This window comes from Phoenix dactylifera, chromosome 4, assembly GCF_051530095.1.
Source record: "Phoenix dactylifera cultivar Ajwa chromosome 4, Ajwa_hap1_PhDact_Kaust_v1.1, whole genome shotgun sequence".
Classification (NCBI taxonomy): domain Eukaryota; kingdom Viridiplantae; phylum Streptophyta; class Magnoliopsida; order Arecales; family Arecaceae; genus Phoenix; species Phoenix dactylifera.
In genome coordinates this window covers 37,444,939-37,463,070 of record NC_143193.1, presented here as the reverse complement: position 1 = coordinate 37,463,070, position 18,132 = coordinate 37,444,939, and the positions used below count along the sequence as shown (strand labels likewise).

Genomic DNA, 18,132 nt, shown 5'->3' with positions numbered 1-18,132 from the left:
GGGTGCGGTCATACCAGCACTAATGCACCGGATCCCAACAGAACTCCGCAGTTAAGCGTGCTTGGGCGTGAGTAGTACTAGGATGGGTGACCCCCTGGGAAGTCCTCGTGTTGCACCCCTTTTATTTTTTGCCCGCTTTTTTATTTTTTGATAATATTTATTTTTAATTTTTTGGCTTTTGGCTTTTCCTCTTCGGATAATTTTTTTCCCCCGAAAATAAACTGAGTCCGGAGACTCGCGGTGCCATGCCGCATAGCGGAACAGCGCGTTGAATCCTACGCCAGAACGGCCCCGGCAGCGCGAATGTCTCGGGCCGTCGAGGTCTGCTGCTTTGTCGTAAAAGGGAGTTTCGAAGGGCATGTCATGGGTGCGATCATACCAGCACTAATGCACCGGATCCCATCAGAACTCCGCAGTTAAGCGTGCTTGGGCGAGAGTAGTACTAGGATGGGTGACCCCCTGGGAAGTCCTCGTGTTGCACCCCTTTTATTTTTTGCCCGCTTTTTTATTTTTTGATAACATTTATTTTTTATTTTTCGGCTTTTGGCTTTTCCTCTTCGGATAATTTTTTTCCCCCGAAAATAAACTGAGTCCGGAGACTGGCGGTGCCATGCCGCATAGCGGAACAGCGCATTGAATCCTACGCCAGAACGGCCACGGCAGCGCGAATGTCTCGGGCCGTCGAGGTCTGCTGCTTTGTCATAAAAGGGAGTTTCGAAGGGCATGTCATGGGTGCGATCATACCAGCACTAATGCACCGGATCCCATCAGAACTCCGCAGTTAAGCGTGCTTGGGCGAGAGTAGTACTAGGATGGGTGACCCCCTGGGAAGTCCTCGTGTTGCACCCCTTTTATTTTTTGCCCGCTTTTTTATTTTTTGATAATATTTATTTTTAATTTTTCGGCTTTTGGCTTTTCCTCTTCGGATAATTTTTTTCCCCCGAAAATAAACTGAGTCCGGAGACTCGCGGTGCCATGCCGCATAGCGGAACAGCGCGTTGAATCCTGCGCCAGAACGGCCCCGGCAGCGCGAATGTCTCGGGCCGTCGCGGTCTGCTGCTTTGTCATAAAAGGGAGTTTCGAAGGGCATGTCATGGGTGCGATCATACCAGCACTAATGCACCGGATCCCATCATAACTCCGCAGTTAGGCGTGCTTGGGCGAGAGAAGTACTAGGATGGGTGACCCCCTGGGAAGTCCTCGTGTTGCACCCTTTTTATTTTTTGCCTGCTTTTTTATTTTTTGATAATATTTATTTTTAATTTTTTGGCTTTTGGCTTTTCCTCTTCGGATAATTTTTTCCCCCCGAAAATAAACTGAGTCCGGAGACTGGCGGTGCCATGCCGCATAGCGGAACAGCGCGTTGAATCCTACGCCAGAACGGCCCCGGCAGCGCGAATGTCTCGGGCCGTCGAGGTCTGCTGCTTTGTCATAAAAGGGAGTTTCGAAGGGCATGTCATGGGTGCGATCATACCAGCACTAATGCACCGGATCCCATCAGAACTCCGCAGTTAAGCGTGCTTGGGCGAGAATAGTACTAGGATGGGTGACCCCCTGGGAAGTCCTCGTGTTGCACCCCTTTTATTTTTTGCCCGCTTTTTTCTTTTTTGATAACATTTATTTTTAATTTTTTGGCTTTTGGCTTTTCCTCTTCGGATAATTTTTTTCCCTCGAAAATAAACTGAGTCCGGAGACTCGCGGTGCCATGCCGCATAGCGGAACAGCGCATTGAATCCTACGCCAGAACGGCCCCGGCAGCGCGAATGTCTCGGGCCGTCGAGGTCTGCTGCTTTGTCATGAAAGGGTGTTTCGATGGGCATGTCATGGGTGCGGTCATACCAGCACTAATGCACCGGATCCCAACAGAACTCCGCAGTTAAGCGTGCTTGGGCGTGAGTAGTACTAGGATGGGTGACCCCCTGGGAAGTCCTCGTGTTGCACCCCTTTTATTTTTTGCCCGCTTTTTTATTTTTTGATAATATTTATTTTTTATTTTTCGGCTTTTGGCTTTTCCTCTTCGGATAATTTTTTTCCCCCGAAAATAAACTGAGTCCGGAGACTCGCGGTGCCATGCCGCATAGCGGAACAGCGCGTTGAATCCTACGCCAGAACGGCCCCGGCAGCGCGAATGTCTCGGGCCGTCGAGGTCTGCTGCTTTGTCGTAAAAGGGAGTTTCGAAGGGTATGTCATGGGTGCGAACATACCAGCACTAATGCACCGGATCCCATCAGAACTCCGCAGTTAAGCGTGCTTTGGCGAGAGTAGTACTAGGATGGGTGACCCCCTGGGAAGTCCTCGTGTTGCACCCTTTTTATTTTTTTCTCCACTTTTTTATTTTTTGATAATATTTATTTTTAATTTTTCGGCTTTTGGCTTTTTCTCTTCGGATAATTTTTTTCCCCCGAAAATAAACTGAGTCCGGAGACTGGCGGTGCCATGCCGCATAGCGGGAATAGCGCGTTGAATCCTACGCCAGAACGGCCCCGGCGGCGCGAATGTCTCGGGCCGTCGAGGTCTGCTGCTTTGTCATAAAAGGGAGTTTCGATGGGCATGTCATGGGTGCGATCATACCAGCACTAATGCACCGGATCCCATCAGAACTCCGCAGTTAAGCGTGCTTGGGCGAGAGTAGTACTAGGATGGGTGACCCCCTGGGAAGTCCTCGTGTTGCACCCCTTTTATTTTTTGCCCGCTTTTTTATTTTTTGATAATATTTATTTTTTATTTTTCGGCTTTTGGCTTTTCCTCTTCGGATAATTTTTTTCCCCCGAAAATAAACTGAGTCCGGAGACTCGCGGTGCCATGCCGCATAGCGGAACAGCGCGTTGAATCCTGCGCCAGAACGGCCCCGGCAGCGCGAATGTCTCGGGCCGTCGAGGTCTGCTGCTTTGTCATAAAAGGGAGTTTCGAAGGGCATGTCATGGGTGCGATCATACCAGCACTAATGCACCGGATCCCATCAAAACTCCGCAGTTAGGCGTGCTTGGGCGAGAGAAGTACTAGGATGGGTGACCCCCTGGGAAGTCCTCGTGTTGCACCCTTTTTATTTTTTGCCTGCTTTTTTATTTTTTGATAATATTTATTTTTAATTTTTTGGCTTTTGGCTTTTCCTCTTCGGATAATTTTTTTCCCCCGAAAATAAACTGAGTCCGGAGACTGGCGGTGCCATGCCGCATAGCGGGAATAGCGCGTTGAATCCTACGCCAGAACGGCCCCGGCGGCGCGAATGTCTCGGGCCGTCGAGGTCTGCTGCTTTGTCATAAAAGGGAGTTTCGATGGGCATGTCATGGGTGCGATCATACCAGCACTAATGCACCGGATCCCATCAGAACTCCGCAGTTAAGCGTGCTTGGGCGAGAGTAGTACTAGGATGGGTGACCCCCTGGGAAGTCCTCGTGTTGCACCCCTTTTATTTTTTGCCCGCTTTTTTATTTTTTGATAATATTTATTTTTAATTTTTCGGCTTTTGGCTTTTCCTCTTCGGATAATTTTTTTCCCCCGAAAATAAACTGAGTCCGGAGACTCGCGGTGCCATGCCGCATAGCGGAACAGCGCGTTGAATCCTACGCCAGAACGGCCCCGGCAGCGCGAATGTCTCGGGCCGTCGCGGTCTGCTGCTTTGTCATAAAAGGGAGTTTCGAAGGGCATGTCATGGGTGCGATCATACCAGCACTAATGCACCGGATCCCATCATAACTCCGCAGTTAGGCGTGCTTGGGCGAGAGAAGTACTAGGATGGGTGACCCCATGGGAAGTCCTCGTGTTGCACCCTTTTTATTTTTTGCCCGCTTTTTTATTTTTTGATAATATTTATTTTTAATTTTTTGGCTTTTGGCTTTTCCTCTTCGGATAATTTTTTCCCCCCGAAAATAAACTGAGTCCGGAGACTGGCGGTGCCATGCCGCATAGCGGAACAGCGCGTTGAATCCTACGCCAGAACGGCCCCGGCAGCGCGAATGTCTCGGGCCGTCGAGGTCTGCTGCTTTGTCATAAAAGGGAGTTTCGAAGGGCATGTCATGGGTGCGATCATACCAGCACTAATGCACCGGATCCCATCAGAACTCCGCAGTTAAGCGTGCTTGGGCGAGAGTAGTACTAGGATGGGTGACCCCCTGGGAAGTCCTCGTGTTGCACCCCTTTTATTTTTTGCCCGCTTTTTTATTTTTTGATAACATTTATTTTTTATTTTTCGGCTTTTGGCTTTTCCTCTTCGGATAATTTTTTTCCCCCGAAAATAAACTGAGTCCGGAGACTGGCGGTGCCATGCCGCATAGCGGAACAGCGCGTTGAATCCTACGCCAGAACGGCCCCGGCAGCGCGAATGTCTCGGGCCGTCGAGGTCTGCTGCTTTGTCATAAAAGGGAGTTTCGAAGGGCATGTCATGGGTGCGATCATACCAGCACTAATGCACCGGATCCCATCAGAACTCCGCAGTTAAGCGTGCTTGGGCGAGAGTAGTACTAGGATGGGTGACCCCCTGGGAAGTCCTCGTGTTGCACCCCTTTTATTTTTTGCCCGCTTTTTTATTTTTTGATAACATTTATTTTTTATTTTTCGGCTTTTGGCTTTTCCTCTTCGGATAATTTTTTTTCCCCGAAAATAAACTGAGTCCGGAGACTGGCGGTGCCATGCCGCATAGCGGAACAGCGCATTGAATCCTACGCCAGAACGGCCACGGCAGCGCGAATGTCTCGGGCCGTCGAGGTCTGCTGCTTTGTCATAAAAGGGAGTTTCGAAGGGCATGTCAAGGGTGCGATCATACCAACCCTAATGCACCGGATCCCATCAGAACTCCGCAGTTAAGCGTGCTTGGGCGAGAGTAGTACTAGGATGGGTGACCCCCTGGGAAGTCCTCGTGTTGCACCCCTTTTATTTTTTGCCCGCTTTTTTATTTTTTGATAATATTTATTTTTAATTTTTCGGCTTTTGGCTTTTCCTCTTCGGATAATTTTTTTCCCCCGAAAATAAACTGAGTCCGGAGACTCGCGGTGCCATGCCGCATAGCGGGAATAGCGCGTTGAAGCCTACGCCAGAACGGCCCCGGCGGCGCGAATGTCTCGGGCCGTCGAGGTCTGCTGCTTTGTCATAAAAGGGAGTTTCGATGGGCATGTCATGGGTGCGATCATACCAGCACTAATGCACCGGATTCCATCAGAACTCCGCAGTTAAGCGTGCTTGGGCGAGAGTAGTACTAGGATGGGTGACCCCCTGGGAAGTCCTCGTGTTGCACCCCTTTTATTTTTTGCCCGCTTTTTTATTTTTTGATAATATTTATTTTTAATTTTTCGGCTTTTGGCTTTTCCTCTTCGGATAATTTTTTTTCCCCGAAAATAAACTGAGTCCGGAGACTCGCGGTGCCATGCCGCATAGCGGAACAGCGCGTTGAATCCTACGCCAGAACGGCCCCGGCAGCGCGAATGTCTCGGGCCGTCGAGGTCTGCTGCTTTGTCGTAAAAGGGAGTTTCGAAGGGCATGTCATGGGTGCGATCATACCAGCACTAATGCACCGGATCCCATCAGAACTCCGCAGTTAAGCGTGCTTGGGCGAGAGTAGTACTAGGATGGGTGACCCCCTGGGAAGTCCTCGTGTTGCACCCCTTTTATTTTTTGCCCGCTTTTTTATTTTTTGATAACATTTATTTTTTATTTTTCGGCTTTTGGCTTTTCCTCTTCGGATAATTTTTTTCCCCCGAAAATAAACTGAGTCCGGAGACTGGCGGTGCCATGCCGCATAGCGGAACAGCGCATTGAATCCTACGCCAGAACGGCCACGGCAGCGCGAATGTCTCGGGCCGTCGAGGTCTGCTGCTTTGTCATAAAAGGGAGTTTCGAAGGGCATGTCATGGGTGCGATCATACCAGCACTAATGCACCGGATCCCATCAGAACTCCGCAGTTAAGCGTGCTTGGGCGAGAGTAGTACTAGGATGGGTGACCCCCTGGGAAGTCCTCGTGTTGCACCCCTTTTATTTTTTGCCCGCTTTTTTATTTTTTGATAATATTTATTTTTAATTTTTCGGCTTTTGGCTTTTCCTCTTCGGATAATTTTTTTCCCCCGAAAATAAACTGAGTCCGGAGACTCGCGGTGCCATGCCGCATAGCGGAACAGCGCGTTGAATCCTGCGCCAGAACGGCCCCGGCAGCGCGAATGTCTCGGGCCGTCGCGGTCTGCTGCTTTGTCATAAAAGGGAGTTTCGAAGGGCATGTCATGGGTGCGATCATACCAGCACTAATGCACCGGATCCCATCATAACTCCGCAGTTAGGCGTGCTTGGGCGAGAGAAGTACTAGGATGGGTGACCCCCTGGGAAGTCCTCGTGTTGCACCCTTTTTATTTTTTGCCTGCTTTTTTATTTTTTGATAATATTTATTTTTAATTTTTTGGCTTTTGGCTTTTCCTCTTCGGATAATTTTTTCCCCCCGAAAATAAACTGAGTCCGGAGACTGGCGGTGCCATGCCGCATAGCGGAACAGCGCGTTGAATCCTACGCCAGAACGGCCCCGGCAGCGCGAATGTCTCGGGCCGTCGAGGTCTGCTGCTTTGTCATAAAAGGGAGTTTCGAAGGGCATGTCATGGGTGCGATCATACCAGCACTAATGCACCGGATCCCATCAGAACTCCGCAGTTAAGCGTGCTTGGGCGAGAATAGTACTAGGATGGGTGACCCCCTGGGAAGTCCTCGTGTTGCACCCCTTTTATTTTTTGCCCGCTTTTTTCTTTTTTGATAACATTTATTTTTAATTTTTTGGCTTTTGGCTTTTCCTCTTCGGATAATTTTTTTCCCTCGAAAATAAACTGAGTCCGGAGACTCGCGGTGCCATGCCGCATAGCGGAACAGCGCATTGAATCCTACGCCAGAACGGCCCCGGCAGCGCGAATGTCTCGGGCCGTCGAGGTCTGCTGCTTTGTCATGAAAGGGTGTTTCGATGGGCATGTCATGGGTGCGGTCATACCAGCACTAATGCACCGGATCCCATCAAAACTCCGCAGTTAAGCGTGCTTGGGCGTGAGTAGTACTAGGATGGGTGACCCCCTGGGAAGTCCTCGTGTTGCACCCCTTTTATTTTTTGCCCGCTTTTTTATTTTTTGATAATATTTATTTTTAATTTTTCGGCTTTTGGCTTTTCCTCTTCGGATAATTTTTTTCCCCCGAAAATAAACTGAGTCCGGAGACTCGCGGTGCCATGCCGCATAGCGGAACAGCGCGTTGAATCCTACGCCAGAACGGCCCCGGCAGCGCGAATGTCTCGGGCCGTCGAGGTCTGCTGCTTTGTCGTAAAAGGGAGTTTCGAAGGGCATGTCATGGGTGCGATCATACCAGCACTAATGCACCGGATCCCATCAGAACTCCGCTGTTAAGCGTGCTTTGGCGAGAGTAGTACTAGGATGGGTGACCCCCTGGGAAGTCCTCGTGTTGCACCCTTTTTATTTTTTTCTCCACTTTTTTATTTTTTGATAATATTTATTTTTAATTTTTCGGCTTTTGGCTTTTTCTCTTCGGATAATTTTTTTCCCCCGAAAATAAACTGAGTCCGGAGACTGGCGGTGCCATGCCGCATAGCGGGAATAGCGCGTTGAATCCTACGCCAGAACGGCCCCGGCGGCGCGAATGTCTCGGGCCGTCGAGGTCTGCTGCTTTGTCATAAAAGGGAGTTTCGATGGGCATGTCATGGGTGCGATCATACCAGCACTAATGCACCGGATCCCATCAGAACTCCGCAGTTAAGCGTGCTTGGGCGAGAGTAGTACTAGGATGGGTGACCCCCTGGGAAGTCCTCGTGTTGCACCCCTTTTATTTTTTGCCCGCTTTTTTATTTTTTGATAATATTTATTTTTAATTTTTCGGCTTTTGGCTTTTCCTCTTCGGATAATTTTTTTCCCCCGAAAATAAACTGAGTCCGGAGACTCGCGGTGCCATGCCGCATAGCGGAACAGCGCGTTGAATCCTGCGCCAGAACGGCCCCGGCAGCGCGAATGTCTCGGGCCGTCGCGGTCTGCTGCTTTGTCATAAAAGGGAGTTTCGAAGGGCATGTCATGGGTGCGATCATACCAGCACTAATGCACCGGATCCCATCATAACTCCGCAGTTAGGCGTGCTTGGGCGAGAGAAGTACTAGGATGGGTGACCCCCTGGGAAGTCCTCGTGTTGCACCCTTTTTATTTTTTGCCTGCTTTTTTATTTTTTGATAATATTTATTTTTAATTTTTTGGCTTTTGGCTTTTCCTCTTCGGATAATTTTTTCCCCCCGAAAATAAACTGAGTCCGGAGACTGGCGGTGCCATGCCGCATAGCGGAACAGCGCGTTGAATCCTACGCCAGAACGGCCCCGGCAGCGCGAATGTCTCGGGCCGTCGAGGTCTGCTGCTTTGTCATAAAAGGGAGTTTCGAAGGGCATGTCTTGGGTGCGATCATACCAGCACTAATGCACCGGATCCTATCAGAACTCCGCAGTTAAGCGTGCTTGGGCGAGAGTAGTACTAGGATGGGTGACCCCCTGGGAAGTCCTCATGTTGCACCCTTTTTATTTTTTGCCCGCTTTTTTATTTTTTGATAATATTTATTTTTAATTTTTTGGCTTTTGGCTTTTCCTCTTCGGATAATTTTTTTCCCCCGACAATAAACTGGGTCCGGAGACTGGCGGTGCCATGCCGCATAGCGGGACCAGCGCGTTGAATCCTACGCCAGAACGGCCCCGGCAGCGCGAATGTCTCGGGCCGTCGAGGTCTGCTGCTTTGTCATAAAAGGGAGTTTCGAAGGGCATATCATGGGTGCGATCATACCAGCACTAATGCACCGGATCCCATCAGAACTCCGCAGTTAAGCGTGCTTGGGCGAGAGTAGTACTAGGATGGGTGACCCCCTGGGAAGTCCTCGTGTTGCACCCCTTTTATTTTTTGCCCGCTTTTTTATTTTTTGATAATATTTATTTTTAATTTTTCGGCTTTTGGCTTTTCCTCTTCGGATAATTTTTTTCCCCCGAAAATAAACTGAGTCCGGAGACTCGCGGTGCCATGCCGCATAGCGGAACAGCGCGTTGAATCCTACGCCAGAACGGCCCCGGCAGCGCGAATGTCTCGGGCCGTCGCGGTCTGCTGCTTTGTCATAAAAGGGAGTTTCGAAGGGCATGTCATGGGTGCGATCATACCAGCACTAATGCACCGGATCCCATCATAACTCCGCAGTTAGGCGTGCTTGGGCGAGAGAAGTACTAGGATGGGTGACCCCCTGGGAAGTCCTCGTGTTGCACCCTTTTTATTTTTTGCCCGCTTTTTTATTTTTTGATAATATTTATTTTTAATTTTTTGGCTTTTGGCTTTTCCTCTTCGGATAATTTTTTCCCCCCGAAAATAAACTGAGTCCGGAGACTGGCGGTGCCATGCCGCATAGCGGAACAGCGCGTTGAATCCTACGCCAGAACGGCCCCGGCAGCGCGAATGTCTCGGGCCGTCGAGGTCTGCTGCTTTGTCATAAAAGGGAGTTTCGAAGGGCATGTCATGGGTGCGATCATACCAGCACTAATGCACCGGATCCCATCAGAACTCCGCAGTTAAGCGTGCTTGGGCGAGAGTAGTACTAGGATGGGTGACCCCCTGGGAAGTCCTCGTGTTGCACCCCTTTTATTTTTTGCCCGTTTTTTTATTTTTTGATAACATTTATTTTTTATTTTTCGGCTTTTGGCTTTTCCTCTTCGGATAATTTTTTTCCCCCGAAAATAAACTGAGTCCGGAGACTGGCGGTGCCATGCCGCATAGCGGAACAGCGCGTTGAATCCTACGCCAGAACGGCCCCGGCAGCGCGAATGTCTCGGGCCGTCGAGGTCTGCTGCTTTGTCATAAAAGGGAGTTTCGAAGGGCATGTCATGGGTGCGATCATACCAGCACTAATGCACCAGATCCCATCAGAACTCCGCAGTTAAGCGTGCTTGGGCGAGAGTAGTACTAGGATGGGTGACCCCCTGGGAAGTCCTCGTGTTGCACCCCTTTTATTTTTTGCCCGCTTTTTTATTTTTTGATAATATTTATTTTTAATTTTTCGGCTTTTGGCTTTTCCTCTTCGGATAATTTTTTTCCCCCGAAAATAAACTGAGTCCGGAGACTCGCGGTGCCATGCCGCATAGCGGAACAACGCGTTGAATCCTACGCCAGAACGGCCCCGGCAGCGCGAATGTCTCGGGCCGTCGCGGTCTGCTGCTTTGTCATAAAAGGGAGTTTCGAAGGGCATGTCATGGGTGCGATCATACCAGCACTAATGCACCGGATCCCATCATAACTCCGCAGTTAGGCGTGCTTGGGCGAGAGAAGTACTAGGATGGGTGACCCCCTGGGAAGTCCTCGTGTTGCACCCTTTTTATTTTTTTCCCGCTTTTTTATTTTTTGATAATATTTATTTTTAATTTTTTGGCTTTTGGCTTTTCCTCTTCGGATAATTTTTTCCCCCCGAAAATAAACTGAGTCCGGAGACTGGCGGTGCCATGCCGCATAGCGGAACAGCGCGTTGAATCCTACGCCAGAACGGCCCCGGCAGCGCGAATGTCTCGGGCCGTCGAGGTCTGCTGCTTTGTCATAAAAGGGAGTTTCGAAGGGCATGTCATGGGTGCGATCATACCAGCACTAATGCACCGGATCCCATCAGAACTCCGCAGTTAAGCGTGCTTGGGCGAGAGTAGTACTAGGATGGGTGACCCCCTGGGAAGTCCTCGTGTTGCACCCCTTTTATTTTTTGCCCGCTTTTTTATTTTTTGATAACATTTATTTTTTATTTTTCGGCTTTTGGCTTTTCCTCTTCGGATAATTTTTTTCCCCCGAAAATAAACTGAGTCCGGAGACTGGCGGTGCCATGCCGCATAGCGGAACAGCGCGTTGAATCCTACGCCAGAACGGCCCCGGCAGCGCGAATGTCTCGGGCCGTCGAGGTCTGCTGCTTTGTCATAAAATGGAGTTTCGAAGGGCATGTCATGGGTGCGATCATACCAGCACTAATGCACCGGATCCCATCAGAACTCCGCAGTTAAGCGTGCTTGGGCGAGAGTAGTACTAGGATGGGTGACCCCCTGGGAAGTCCTCGTGTTGCACCCCTTTTATTTTTTGCCCGCTTTTTTATTTTTCGATAATATTTATTTTTAATTTTTCGGCTTTTGGCTTTTCCTCTTCGGATAATTTTTTTCCCCCGAAAATAAACTGAGTCCGGAGACTCGCGGTGCCATGCCGCATAGCGGAACAGCGCGTTGAATCCTGCGCCAGAACGGCCCCGGCAGCGCGAATGTCTCGGGCCGTCGCGGTCTGCTGCTTTGTCATAAAAGGGAGTTTCGAAGGGCATGTCATGGGTGCGATCATACCAGCACTAATGCACCGGATCCCATCATAACTCCGCAGTTAGGCGTGCTTGGGCGAGAGAAGTACTAGGATGGGTGCCCCCCTGGGAAGTCCTCGTGTTGCACCCTTTTTATTTTTTGCCTGCTTTTTTATTTTTTGATAATATTTATTTTTAATTTTTTGGCTTTTGGCTTTTCCTCTTCGGATAATTTTTTCCCCCCGAAAATAAACTGAGTCCGGAGACTGGCGGTGCCATGCCGCATAGCGGAACAGCGCGTTGAATCCTACGCCAGAACGGCCCCGGCAGCGCGAATGTCTCGGGCCGTCGAGGTCTGCTGCTTTGTCATAAAAGGGAGTTTCGAAGGGCATGTCTTGGGTGCGATCATACCAGCACTAATGCACCGGATCCTATCAGAACTCCGCAGTTAAGCGTGCTTGGGCGAGAGTAGTACTAGGATGGGTGACCCCCTGGGAAGTCCTCATGTTGCACCCTTTTTATTTTTTGCCCGCTTTTTTATTTTTTGATAATATTTATTTTTAATTTTTTGGCTTTTGGCTTTTCCTCTTCGGATAATTTTTTTCCCCCGACAATAAACTGGGTCCGGAGACTGGCGGTGCCATGCCGCATAGCGGGACCAGCGCGTTGAATCCTACGCCAGAACGGCCCCGGCAGCGCGAATGTCTCGGGCCGTCGAGGTCTGCTGCTTTGTCATAAAAGGGAGTTTCGAAGGGCATATCATGGGTGCGATCATACCAGCACTAATGCACCGGATCCCATCAGAACTCCGCAGTTAAGCGTGCTTGGGCGAGAGTAGTACTAGGATGGGTGACCCCCTGGGAAGTCCTCGTGTTGCACCCCTTTTATTTTTTGCCCGCTTTTTTATTTTTTGATAATATTTATTTTTAATTTTTCGGCTTTTGGCTTTTCCTCTTCGGATAATTTTTTTCCCCCGAAAATAAACTGAGTCCGGAGACTCGCGGTGCCATGCCGCATAGCGGAACAGCGCGTTGAATCCTACGCCAGAACGGCCCCGGCAGCGCGAATGTCTCGGGCCGTCGCGGTCTGCTGCTTTGTCATAAAAGGGAGTTTCGAAGGGCATGTCATGGGTGCGATCATACCAGCACTAATGCACCGGATCCCATCATAACTCCGCAGTTAGGCGTGCTTGGGCGAGAGAAGTACTAGGATGGGTGACCCCCTGGGAAGTCCTCGTGTTGCACCCTTTTTATTTTTTGCCCGCTTTTTTATTTTTTGATAATATTTATTTTTAATTTTTTGGCTTTTGGCTTTTCCTCTTCGGATAATTTTTTCCCCCCGAAAATAAACTGAGTCCGGAGACTGGCGGTGCCATGCCGCATAGCGGAACAGCGCGTTGAATCCTACGCCAGAACGGCCCCGGCAGCGCGAATGTCTCGGGCCGTCGAGGTCTGCTGCTTTGTCATAAAAGGGAGTTTCGAAGGGCATGTCATGGGTGCGATCATACCAGCACTAATGCACCGGATCCCATCAGAACTCCGCAGTTAAGCGTGCTTGGGCGAGAGTAGTACTAGGATGGGTGACCCCCTGGGAAGTCCTCGTGTTGCACCCCTTTTATTTTTTGCCCGTTTTTTTATTTTTTGATAACATTTATTTTTTATTTTTCGGCTTTTGGCTTTTCCTCTTCGGATAATTTTTTTCCCCCGAAAATAAACTGAGTCCGGAGACTGGCGGTGCCATGCCGCATAGCGGAACAGCGCGTTGAATCCTACGCCAGAACGGCCCCGGCAGCGCGAATGTCTCGGGCCGTCGAGGTCTGCTGCTTTGTCATAAAAGGGAGTTTCGAAGGGCATGTCATGGGTGCGATCATACCAGCACTAATGCACCAGATCCCATCAGAACTCCGCAGTTAAGCGTGCTTGGGCGAGAGTAGTACTAGGATGGGTGACCCCCTGGGAAGTCCTCGTGTTGCACCCCTTTTATTTTTTGCCCGCTTTTTTATTTTTTGATAATATTTATTTTTAATTTTTCGGCTTTTGGCTTTTCCTCTTCGGATAATTTTTTTCCCCCGAAAATAAACTGAGTCCGGAGACTCGCGGTGCCATGCCGCATAGCGGAACAGCGCGTTGAATCCTACGCCAGAACGGCCCCGGCAGCGCGAATGTCTCGGGCCGTCGCGGTCTGCTGCTTTGTCATAAAAGGGAGTTTCGAAGGGCATGTCATGGGTGCGATCATACCAGCACTAATGCACCGGATCCCATCATAACTCCGCAGTTAGGCGTGCTTGGGCGAGAGAAGTACTAGGATGGGTGACCCCCTGGGAAGTCCTCGTGTTGCACCCTTTTTATTTTTTGCCCGCTTTTTTATTTTTTGATAATATTTATTTTTAATTTTTTGGCTTTTGGCTTTTCCTCTTCGGATAATTTTTTCCCCCCGAAAATAAACTGAGTCCGGAGACTGGCGGTGCCATGCCGCATAGCGGAACAGCGCGTTGAATCCTACGCCAGAACGGCCCCGGCAGCGCGAATGTCTCGGGCCGTCGAGGTCTGCTGCTTTGTCATAAAAGGGAGTTTCGAAGGGCATGTCATGGGTGCGATCATACCAGCACTAATGCACCGGATCCCATCAGAACTCCGCAGTTAAGCGTGCTTGGGCGAGAGTAGTACTAGGATGGGTGACCCCCTGGGAAGTCCTCGTGTTGCACCCCTTTTATTTTTTGCCCGCTTTTTTATTTTTTGATAACATTTATTTTTTATTTTTCGGCTTTTGGCTTTTCCTCTTCGGATAATTTTTTTCCCCCGAAAATAAACTGAGTCCGGAGACTGGCGGTGCCATGCCGCATAGCGGAACAGCGCGTTGAATCCTACGCCAGAACGGCCCCGGCAGCGCGAATGTCTCGGGCCGTCGAGGTCTGCTGCTTTGTCATAAAATGGAGTTTCGAAGGGCATGTCATGGGTGCGATCATACCAGCACTAATGCACCGGATCCCATCAGAACTCCGCAGTTAAGCGTGCTTGGGCGAGAGTAGTACTAGGATGGGTGACCCCCTGGGAAGTCCTCGTGTTGCACCCCTTTTATTTTTTGCCCGCTTTTTTATTTTTTGATAACATTTATTTTTTATTTTTCGGCTTTTGGCTTTTCCTCTTCGGATAATTTTTTTCCCCCGAAAATAAACTGAGTCCGGAGACTGGCGGTGCCATGCCGCATAGCGGGAATAGCGCGTTGAATCCTACGCCAGAACGGCCCCGGCGGCGCGAATGTCTCGGGCCGTCGAGGTCTGCTGCTTTGTCATAAAAGGGAGTTTCGATGGGCATGTCATGGGTGCGATCATACCAGCACTAACGCACCGGATCCCATCAGAACTCCGCAGTTAAGCGTGCTTGGGCGAGAGTAGTACTAGGATGGGTGACCCCCTGGAAAGTCCTCGTGTTGCACCCCTTTTATTTTTTGCCCGCTTTTTTATTTTTTGATAATATTTATTTTTAATTTTTCGGCTTTTGGCTTTTCCTCTTCGGATAATTTTTTTCCCCCGAAAATAAACTGAGTCCGGAGACTCGCGGTGCCATGCCGCATAGCGGAACAGCGCGTTGAATCCTACGCCAGAACGGCCCCGGCAGCGCGAATGTCTCGGGCCGTCGCGGTCTGCTGCTTTGTCATAAAAGGGAGTTTCGAAGGGCATGTCATGGGTGCGATCATACTAGCACTAATGCACCGGATCCCATCATAACTCCGCAGTTAGGCGTGCTTGGGCGAGAGAAGTACTAGGATGGGTGACCCCCTGGGAAGTCCTCGTGTTGCACCCTTTTTATTTTTTGCCCGCTTTTTTATTTTTTGATAATATTTATTTTTAATTTTTTGGCTTTTGGCTTTTCCTCTTCGGATAATTTTTTCCCCCCGAAAATAAACTGAGTCCGGAGACTGGCGGTGCCATGCCGCATAGGGGAACAGCGCGTTGAATCCTACGCCAGAACGGCCCCGGCAGCGCGAATGTCTCGGGCCGTCGAGGTCTGCTGCTTTGTCATAAAAGGGAGTTTCGAAGGGCATGTCATGGGTGCGATCATACCAGCACTAATGCACCGGATCCCATCAGAACTCCGCAGTTAAGCGTGCTTGGGCGAGAGTAGTACTAGGATGGGTGACCCCCTGGGAAGTCCTCGTGTTGCACCCCTTTTATTTTTTGCCCGCTTTTATATTTTTTGATAACATTTATTTTTAATTTTTCGGCTTTTGGCTTTTCCTCTTCGGATAATTTTTTTCCCCCGAAAATAAACTGAGTCCGGAGACTGGCGGTGCCATGCCGCATAGCGGAACAGCGCGTTGAATCCTACGCCAGAACGGCCCCGGCAGCGCGAATGTCTCGGGCCGTCGAGGTCTGCTGCTTTGTCATAAAAGGGAGTTTCGAAGGGCATGTCATGGGTGCGATCATACCAGCACTAATGCACCGGATCCCATCAGAACTCCGCAGTTAAGCGTGCTTGGGCGAGAGTAGTACTAGGATGGGTGACCCCCTGGGAAGTCCTCGTGTTGCACCCCTTTTATTTTTTGCCCGCTTTTTTATTTTTTGATAACATTTATTTTTTATTTTTCGGCTTTTGGCTTTTCCTCTTCGGATAATTTTTTTCCCCCGAAAATAAACTGAGTCCGGAGACTGGCGGTGCCATGCCGCATAGCGGGAATAGCGCGTTGAATCCTACGCCAGAACGGCCCCGGCGGCGCGAATGTCTCGGGCCGTCGAGGTCTGCTGCTTTGTCATAAAAGGGAGTTTCGATGGGCATGTCATGGGTGCGATCATACCAGCACTAATGCACCGGATCCCATCAGAACTCCGCAGTTAAGCGTGCTTGGGCGAGAGTAGTACTAGGATGGGTGACCCCCTGGGAAGTCCTCGTGTTGCACCCCTTTTATTTTTTGCCCGCTTTTTTATTTTTTGATAATATTTATTTTTAATTTTTCGGCTTTTGGCTTTTCCTCTTCGGATAATTTTTTTCCCCCGAAAATAAACTGAGTCCGGAGACTCGCGGTGCCATGCCGCATAGCGGAACAGCGCGTTGAATCCTACGCCAGAACGGCCCCGGCAGCGCGAATGTCTCGGGCCGTCGCGGTCTGCTGCTTTGTCATAAAAGGGAGTTTCGAAGGGCATGTCATGGGTGCGATCATACCAGCACTAATGCACCGGATCCCATCATAACTCCGCAGTTAGGCGTGCTTGGGCGAGAGAAGTACTAGGATGGGTGACCCCCTGGGAAGTCCTCGTGTTGCACCCTTTTTATTTTTTGCCCGCTTTTTTATTTTTTGATAATATTTATTTTTAATTTTTTGGCTTTTGGCTTTTCCTCTTCGGATAATTTTTTCCCCCCGAAAATAAACTGAGTCCGGAGACTGGCGGTGCCATGCCGCATAGCGGAACAGCGCGTTGAATCCTACGCCAGAACGGCCCCGGCAGCGCGAATGTCTCGGGCCGTCGAGGTCTGCTGCTTTGTCATAAAAGGGAGTTTCGAAGGGCATGTCATGGGTGCGATCATACCAGCACTAATGCACCGGATCCCATCAGAACTCCGCAGTTAAGCGTGCTTGGGCGAGAGTAGTACTAGGATGGGTGACCCCCTGGGAAGTCCTCGTGTTGCACCCCTTTTATTTTTTGCCCGCTTTTTTATTTTTTGATAACATTTATTTTTTATTTTTCGGCTTTTCGCTTTTCCTCTTCGGATAATTTTTTTCCCCCGAAAATAAACTGAGTCCGGAGACTGGCGGTGCCATGCCGCATAGCGGAACAGCGCGTTGAATCCTACGCCAGAACGGCCCCGGCAGCGCGAATGTCTCGGGCCGTCGAGGTCTGCTGCTTTGTCATAAAAGGGAGTTTCGAAGGGCATGTCATGGGTGCGATCATACCAGCACTAATGCACCGGATCCCATCAGAACTCCGCAGTTAAGCGTGCTTGGGCGAGAGTAGTACTAGGATGGGTGACCCCCTGGGAAGTCCTCGTGTTGCACCCCTTTTATTTTTTGCCCGCTTTTTTATTTTTTGATAACATTTATTTTTTATTTTTCGGCTTTTGGCTTTTCCTCTTCGGATAATTTTTTTCCCCCGAAAATAAACTGAGTCCGGAGACTGGCGGTGCCATGCCGCATAGCGGAACAGCGTGTTGAATCCTACGCCAGAACGGCCCCGGCAGCGCGAATGTCTCGGGCCGTCGAGGTCTGCTACTTTGTCATAAAAGGGAGTTTCGAAGGGCATGTCTTGGGTGCGATCATACCAGCACTAATGCACCGGATCCTATCAGAACTCCGCAGTTAAGCGTGCTTGGGCGAGAGTAGTACTAGGATGGGTGACCCCCTGGGAAGTCCTCATGTTGCACCCTTTTTATTTTTTGCCCGCTTTTTTATTTTTTGATAATATTTATTTTTAATTTTTTGGCTTTTGGCTTTTCCTCTTCGGATAATTTTTTTCCCCCGACAATAAACTGGGTCCGGAGACTGGCGGTGCCATGCCGCATAGCGGGACCAGCGCGTTGAATCCTACGCCAGAACGGCCCCGGCAGCGCGAATGTCTCGGGCCGTCGAGGTCTGCTGCTTTGTCATAAAAGGGAGTTTCGAAGGGCATATCATGGGTGCGATCATACCAGCACTAATGCACCGGATCCCATCAGAACTCCGCAGTTAAGCGTGCTTGGGCGAGAGTAGTACTAGGATGGGTGACCCCTTGGGAAGTCCTCGTGTTGCACCCCTTTTATTTTTTGCCCGCTTTTTTATTTTTTGATAATATTTATTTTTAATTTTTCGGCTTTTGGCTTTTCCTCTTCGGATAATTTTTTTCCCCCGAAAATAAACTGAGTCCGGAGACT

The 18,132-nt window shown here is 49.7% G+C and overlaps 39 non-coding genes and 11 pseudogenes across 39 annotated transcripts; all 50 read left to right on the top strand.

The window, feature by feature from the left end:
* LOC149763256 (5S ribosomal RNA) lies at positions 1-119 on the top strand. Its single transcript, XR_016404519.1, has one exon. It is a non-coding gene; the product is annotated as a 5S ribosomal RNA (ribosomal RNA).
* Positions 120-365: 246 nt separating this feature from the next.
* On the top strand, positions 366-484 carry LOC149763255 (5S ribosomal RNA). Its single transcript, XR_016410690.1, has one exon. It is a non-coding gene; the product is annotated as a 5S ribosomal RNA (ribosomal RNA).
* A 246-nt stretch (positions 485-730) lies between these two features.
* On the top strand, positions 731-849 carry LOC149763254 (5S ribosomal RNA). Its single transcript, XR_016410689.1, has one exon. It is a non-coding gene; the product is annotated as a 5S ribosomal RNA (ribosomal RNA).
* Positions 850-1,095: 246 nt separating this feature from the next.
* LOC149763253 (5S ribosomal RNA) lies at positions 1,096-1,214 on the top strand (annotated as a pseudogene).
* A 246-nt stretch (positions 1,215-1,460) lies between these two features.
* LOC149763252 (5S ribosomal RNA) lies at positions 1,461-1,579 on the top strand. Its single transcript, XR_016400475.1, has one exon. It is a non-coding gene; the product is annotated as a 5S ribosomal RNA (ribosomal RNA).
* Positions 1,580-1,825: 246 nt separating this feature from the next.
* LOC149763251 (5S ribosomal RNA) lies at positions 1,826-1,944 on the top strand. The gene has a single exon (XR_016404518.1). It is a non-coding gene; the product is annotated as a 5S ribosomal RNA (ribosomal RNA).
* A 246-nt stretch (positions 1,945-2,190) lies between these two features.
* Positions 2,191-2,309, top strand: LOC149763250 (5S ribosomal RNA). Its single transcript, XR_016407033.1, has one exon. It is a non-coding gene; the product is annotated as a 5S ribosomal RNA (ribosomal RNA).
* A 248-nt stretch (positions 2,310-2,557) lies between these two features.
* Positions 2,558-2,676, top strand: LOC149763249 (5S ribosomal RNA). The gene has a single exon (XR_016410688.1). It is a non-coding gene; the product is annotated as a 5S ribosomal RNA (ribosomal RNA).
* Positions 2,677-2,922: 246 nt separating this feature from the next.
* Positions 2,923-3,041, top strand: LOC149763248 (5S ribosomal RNA). Its single transcript, XR_016408286.1, has one exon. It is a non-coding gene; the product is annotated as a 5S ribosomal RNA (ribosomal RNA).
* Positions 3,042-3,288: 247 nt separating this feature from the next.
* Positions 3,289-3,407, top strand: LOC149763247 (5S ribosomal RNA). The gene has a single exon (XR_016410687.1). It is a non-coding gene; the product is annotated as a 5S ribosomal RNA (ribosomal RNA).
* Positions 3,408-3,653: 246 nt separating this feature from the next.
* LOC149763246 (5S ribosomal RNA) lies at positions 3,654-3,772 on the top strand (annotated as a pseudogene).
* Positions 3,773-4,018: 246 nt separating this feature from the next.
* LOC149763245 (5S ribosomal RNA) lies at positions 4,019-4,137 on the top strand. Its single transcript, XR_016410685.1, has one exon. It is a non-coding gene; the product is annotated as a 5S ribosomal RNA (ribosomal RNA).
* Positions 4,138-4,383: 246 nt separating this feature from the next.
* Positions 4,384-4,502, top strand: LOC149763244 (5S ribosomal RNA). Its single transcript, XR_016410684.1, has one exon. It is a non-coding gene; the product is annotated as a 5S ribosomal RNA (ribosomal RNA).
* Positions 4,503-4,748: 246 nt separating this feature from the next.
* On the top strand, positions 4,749-4,867 carry LOC149763243 (5S ribosomal RNA). The gene has a single exon (XR_016406245.1). It is a non-coding gene; the product is annotated as a 5S ribosomal RNA (ribosomal RNA).
* Positions 4,868-5,114: 247 nt separating this feature from the next.
* Positions 5,115-5,233, top strand: LOC149763242 (5S ribosomal RNA). The gene has a single exon (XR_016402094.1). It is a non-coding gene; the product is annotated as a 5S ribosomal RNA (ribosomal RNA).
* Positions 5,234-5,479: 246 nt separating this feature from the next.
* LOC149763241 (5S ribosomal RNA) lies at positions 5,480-5,598 on the top strand. The gene has a single exon (XR_016410683.1). It is a non-coding gene; the product is annotated as a 5S ribosomal RNA (ribosomal RNA).
* Positions 5,599-5,844: 246 nt separating this feature from the next.
* On the top strand, positions 5,845-5,963 carry LOC149763240 (5S ribosomal RNA). The gene has a single exon (XR_016410682.1). It is a non-coding gene; the product is annotated as a 5S ribosomal RNA (ribosomal RNA).
* A 246-nt stretch (positions 5,964-6,209) lies between these two features.
* Positions 6,210-6,328, top strand: LOC149763239 (5S ribosomal RNA; annotated as a pseudogene).
* A 246-nt stretch (positions 6,329-6,574) lies between these two features.
* On the top strand, positions 6,575-6,693 carry LOC149763238 (5S ribosomal RNA). The gene has a single exon (XR_016400474.1). It is a non-coding gene; the product is annotated as a 5S ribosomal RNA (ribosomal RNA).
* A 246-nt stretch (positions 6,694-6,939) lies between these two features.
* On the top strand, positions 6,940-7,058 carry LOC149763237 (5S ribosomal RNA). The gene has a single exon (XR_016405791.1). It is a non-coding gene; the product is annotated as a 5S ribosomal RNA (ribosomal RNA).
* Positions 7,059-7,304: 246 nt separating this feature from the next.
* On the top strand, positions 7,305-7,423 carry LOC149763236 (5S ribosomal RNA). Its single transcript, XR_016407107.1, has one exon. It is a non-coding gene; the product is annotated as a 5S ribosomal RNA (ribosomal RNA).
* Positions 7,424-7,671: 248 nt separating this feature from the next.
* Positions 7,672-7,790, top strand: LOC149763235 (5S ribosomal RNA). Its single transcript, XR_016410681.1, has one exon. It is a non-coding gene; the product is annotated as a 5S ribosomal RNA (ribosomal RNA).
* Positions 7,791-8,036: 246 nt separating this feature from the next.
* LOC149763234 (5S ribosomal RNA) lies at positions 8,037-8,155 on the top strand (annotated as a pseudogene).
* A 246-nt stretch (positions 8,156-8,401) lies between these two features.
* On the top strand, positions 8,402-8,520 carry LOC149763233 (5S ribosomal RNA). The gene has a single exon (XR_016407457.1). It is a non-coding gene; the product is annotated as a 5S ribosomal RNA (ribosomal RNA).
* Positions 8,521-8,767: 247 nt separating this feature from the next.
* On the top strand, positions 8,768-8,886 carry LOC149763232 (5S ribosomal RNA). Its single transcript, XR_016410680.1, has one exon. It is a non-coding gene; the product is annotated as a 5S ribosomal RNA (ribosomal RNA).
* Positions 8,887-9,132: 246 nt separating this feature from the next.
* On the top strand, positions 9,133-9,251 carry LOC149763231 (5S ribosomal RNA; annotated as a pseudogene).
* A 246-nt stretch (positions 9,252-9,497) lies between these two features.
* LOC149763230 (5S ribosomal RNA) lies at positions 9,498-9,616 on the top strand. The gene has a single exon (XR_016410679.1). It is a non-coding gene; the product is annotated as a 5S ribosomal RNA (ribosomal RNA).
* Positions 9,617-9,862: 246 nt separating this feature from the next.
* Positions 9,863-9,981, top strand: LOC149763229 (5S ribosomal RNA). The gene has a single exon (XR_016402764.1). It is a non-coding gene; the product is annotated as a 5S ribosomal RNA (ribosomal RNA).
* Positions 9,982-10,227: 246 nt separating this feature from the next.
* On the top strand, positions 10,228-10,346 carry LOC149763228 (5S ribosomal RNA; annotated as a pseudogene).
* A 246-nt stretch (positions 10,347-10,592) lies between these two features.
* On the top strand, positions 10,593-10,711 carry LOC149763227 (5S ribosomal RNA). Its single transcript, XR_016410678.1, has one exon. It is a non-coding gene; the product is annotated as a 5S ribosomal RNA (ribosomal RNA).
* Positions 10,712-10,957: 246 nt separating this feature from the next.
* Positions 10,958-11,076, top strand: LOC149763226 (5S ribosomal RNA). The gene has a single exon (XR_016410677.1). It is a non-coding gene; the product is annotated as a 5S ribosomal RNA (ribosomal RNA).
* A 246-nt stretch (positions 11,077-11,322) lies between these two features.
* On the top strand, positions 11,323-11,441 carry LOC149763225 (5S ribosomal RNA; annotated as a pseudogene).
* A 246-nt stretch (positions 11,442-11,687) lies between these two features.
* On the top strand, positions 11,688-11,806 carry LOC149763224 (5S ribosomal RNA). The gene has a single exon (XR_016407456.1). It is a non-coding gene; the product is annotated as a 5S ribosomal RNA (ribosomal RNA).
* Positions 11,807-12,053: 247 nt separating this feature from the next.
* On the top strand, positions 12,054-12,172 carry LOC149763223 (5S ribosomal RNA). The gene has a single exon (XR_016410676.1). It is a non-coding gene; the product is annotated as a 5S ribosomal RNA (ribosomal RNA).
* A 246-nt stretch (positions 12,173-12,418) lies between these two features.
* On the top strand, positions 12,419-12,537 carry LOC149763222 (5S ribosomal RNA; annotated as a pseudogene).
* A 246-nt stretch (positions 12,538-12,783) lies between these two features.
* Positions 12,784-12,902, top strand: LOC149763221 (5S ribosomal RNA). The gene has a single exon (XR_016410674.1). It is a non-coding gene; the product is annotated as a 5S ribosomal RNA (ribosomal RNA).
* Positions 12,903-13,148: 246 nt separating this feature from the next.
* Positions 13,149-13,267, top strand: LOC149763220 (5S ribosomal RNA). Its single transcript, XR_016402763.1, has one exon. It is a non-coding gene; the product is annotated as a 5S ribosomal RNA (ribosomal RNA).
* A 246-nt stretch (positions 13,268-13,513) lies between these two features.
* Positions 13,514-13,632, top strand: LOC149763219 (5S ribosomal RNA; annotated as a pseudogene).
* Positions 13,633-13,878: 246 nt separating this feature from the next.
* On the top strand, positions 13,879-13,997 carry LOC149763218 (5S ribosomal RNA). The gene has a single exon (XR_016410673.1). It is a non-coding gene; the product is annotated as a 5S ribosomal RNA (ribosomal RNA).
* A 246-nt stretch (positions 13,998-14,243) lies between these two features.
* Positions 14,244-14,362, top strand: LOC149763217 (5S ribosomal RNA). The gene has a single exon (XR_016410672.1). It is a non-coding gene; the product is annotated as a 5S ribosomal RNA (ribosomal RNA).
* A 247-nt stretch (positions 14,363-14,609) lies between these two features.
* Positions 14,610-14,728, top strand: LOC149763216 (5S ribosomal RNA). The gene has a single exon (XR_016403295.1). It is a non-coding gene; the product is annotated as a 5S ribosomal RNA (ribosomal RNA).
* Positions 14,729-14,974: 246 nt separating this feature from the next.
* Positions 14,975-15,093, top strand: LOC149763215 (5S ribosomal RNA; annotated as a pseudogene).
* Positions 15,094-15,339: 246 nt separating this feature from the next.
* On the top strand, positions 15,340-15,458 carry LOC149763214 (5S ribosomal RNA). Its single transcript, XR_016410671.1, has one exon. It is a non-coding gene; the product is annotated as a 5S ribosomal RNA (ribosomal RNA).
* Positions 15,459-15,704: 246 nt separating this feature from the next.
* On the top strand, positions 15,705-15,823 carry LOC149763213 (5S ribosomal RNA). Its single transcript, XR_016410670.1, has one exon. It is a non-coding gene; the product is annotated as a 5S ribosomal RNA (ribosomal RNA).
* Positions 15,824-16,070: 247 nt separating this feature from the next.
* On the top strand, positions 16,071-16,189 carry LOC149763212 (5S ribosomal RNA). The gene has a single exon (XR_016410669.1). It is a non-coding gene; the product is annotated as a 5S ribosomal RNA (ribosomal RNA).
* A 246-nt stretch (positions 16,190-16,435) lies between these two features.
* On the top strand, positions 16,436-16,554 carry LOC149763211 (5S ribosomal RNA; annotated as a pseudogene).
* A 246-nt stretch (positions 16,555-16,800) lies between these two features.
* On the top strand, positions 16,801-16,919 carry LOC149763210 (5S ribosomal RNA). Its single transcript, XR_016410668.1, has one exon. It is a non-coding gene; the product is annotated as a 5S ribosomal RNA (ribosomal RNA).
* Positions 16,920-17,165: 246 nt separating this feature from the next.
* Positions 17,166-17,284, top strand: LOC149763209 (5S ribosomal RNA). The gene has a single exon (XR_016410667.1). It is a non-coding gene; the product is annotated as a 5S ribosomal RNA (ribosomal RNA).
* A 246-nt stretch (positions 17,285-17,530) lies between these two features.
* On the top strand, positions 17,531-17,649 carry LOC149763208 (5S ribosomal RNA). The gene has a single exon (XR_016407453.1). It is a non-coding gene; the product is annotated as a 5S ribosomal RNA (ribosomal RNA).
* Positions 17,650-17,896: 247 nt separating this feature from the next.
* LOC149763207 (5S ribosomal RNA) lies at positions 17,897-18,015 on the top strand. Its single transcript, XR_016412702.1, has one exon. It is a non-coding gene; the product is annotated as a 5S ribosomal RNA (ribosomal RNA).
* Positions 18,016-18,132: the final 117 nt, after the last annotated feature.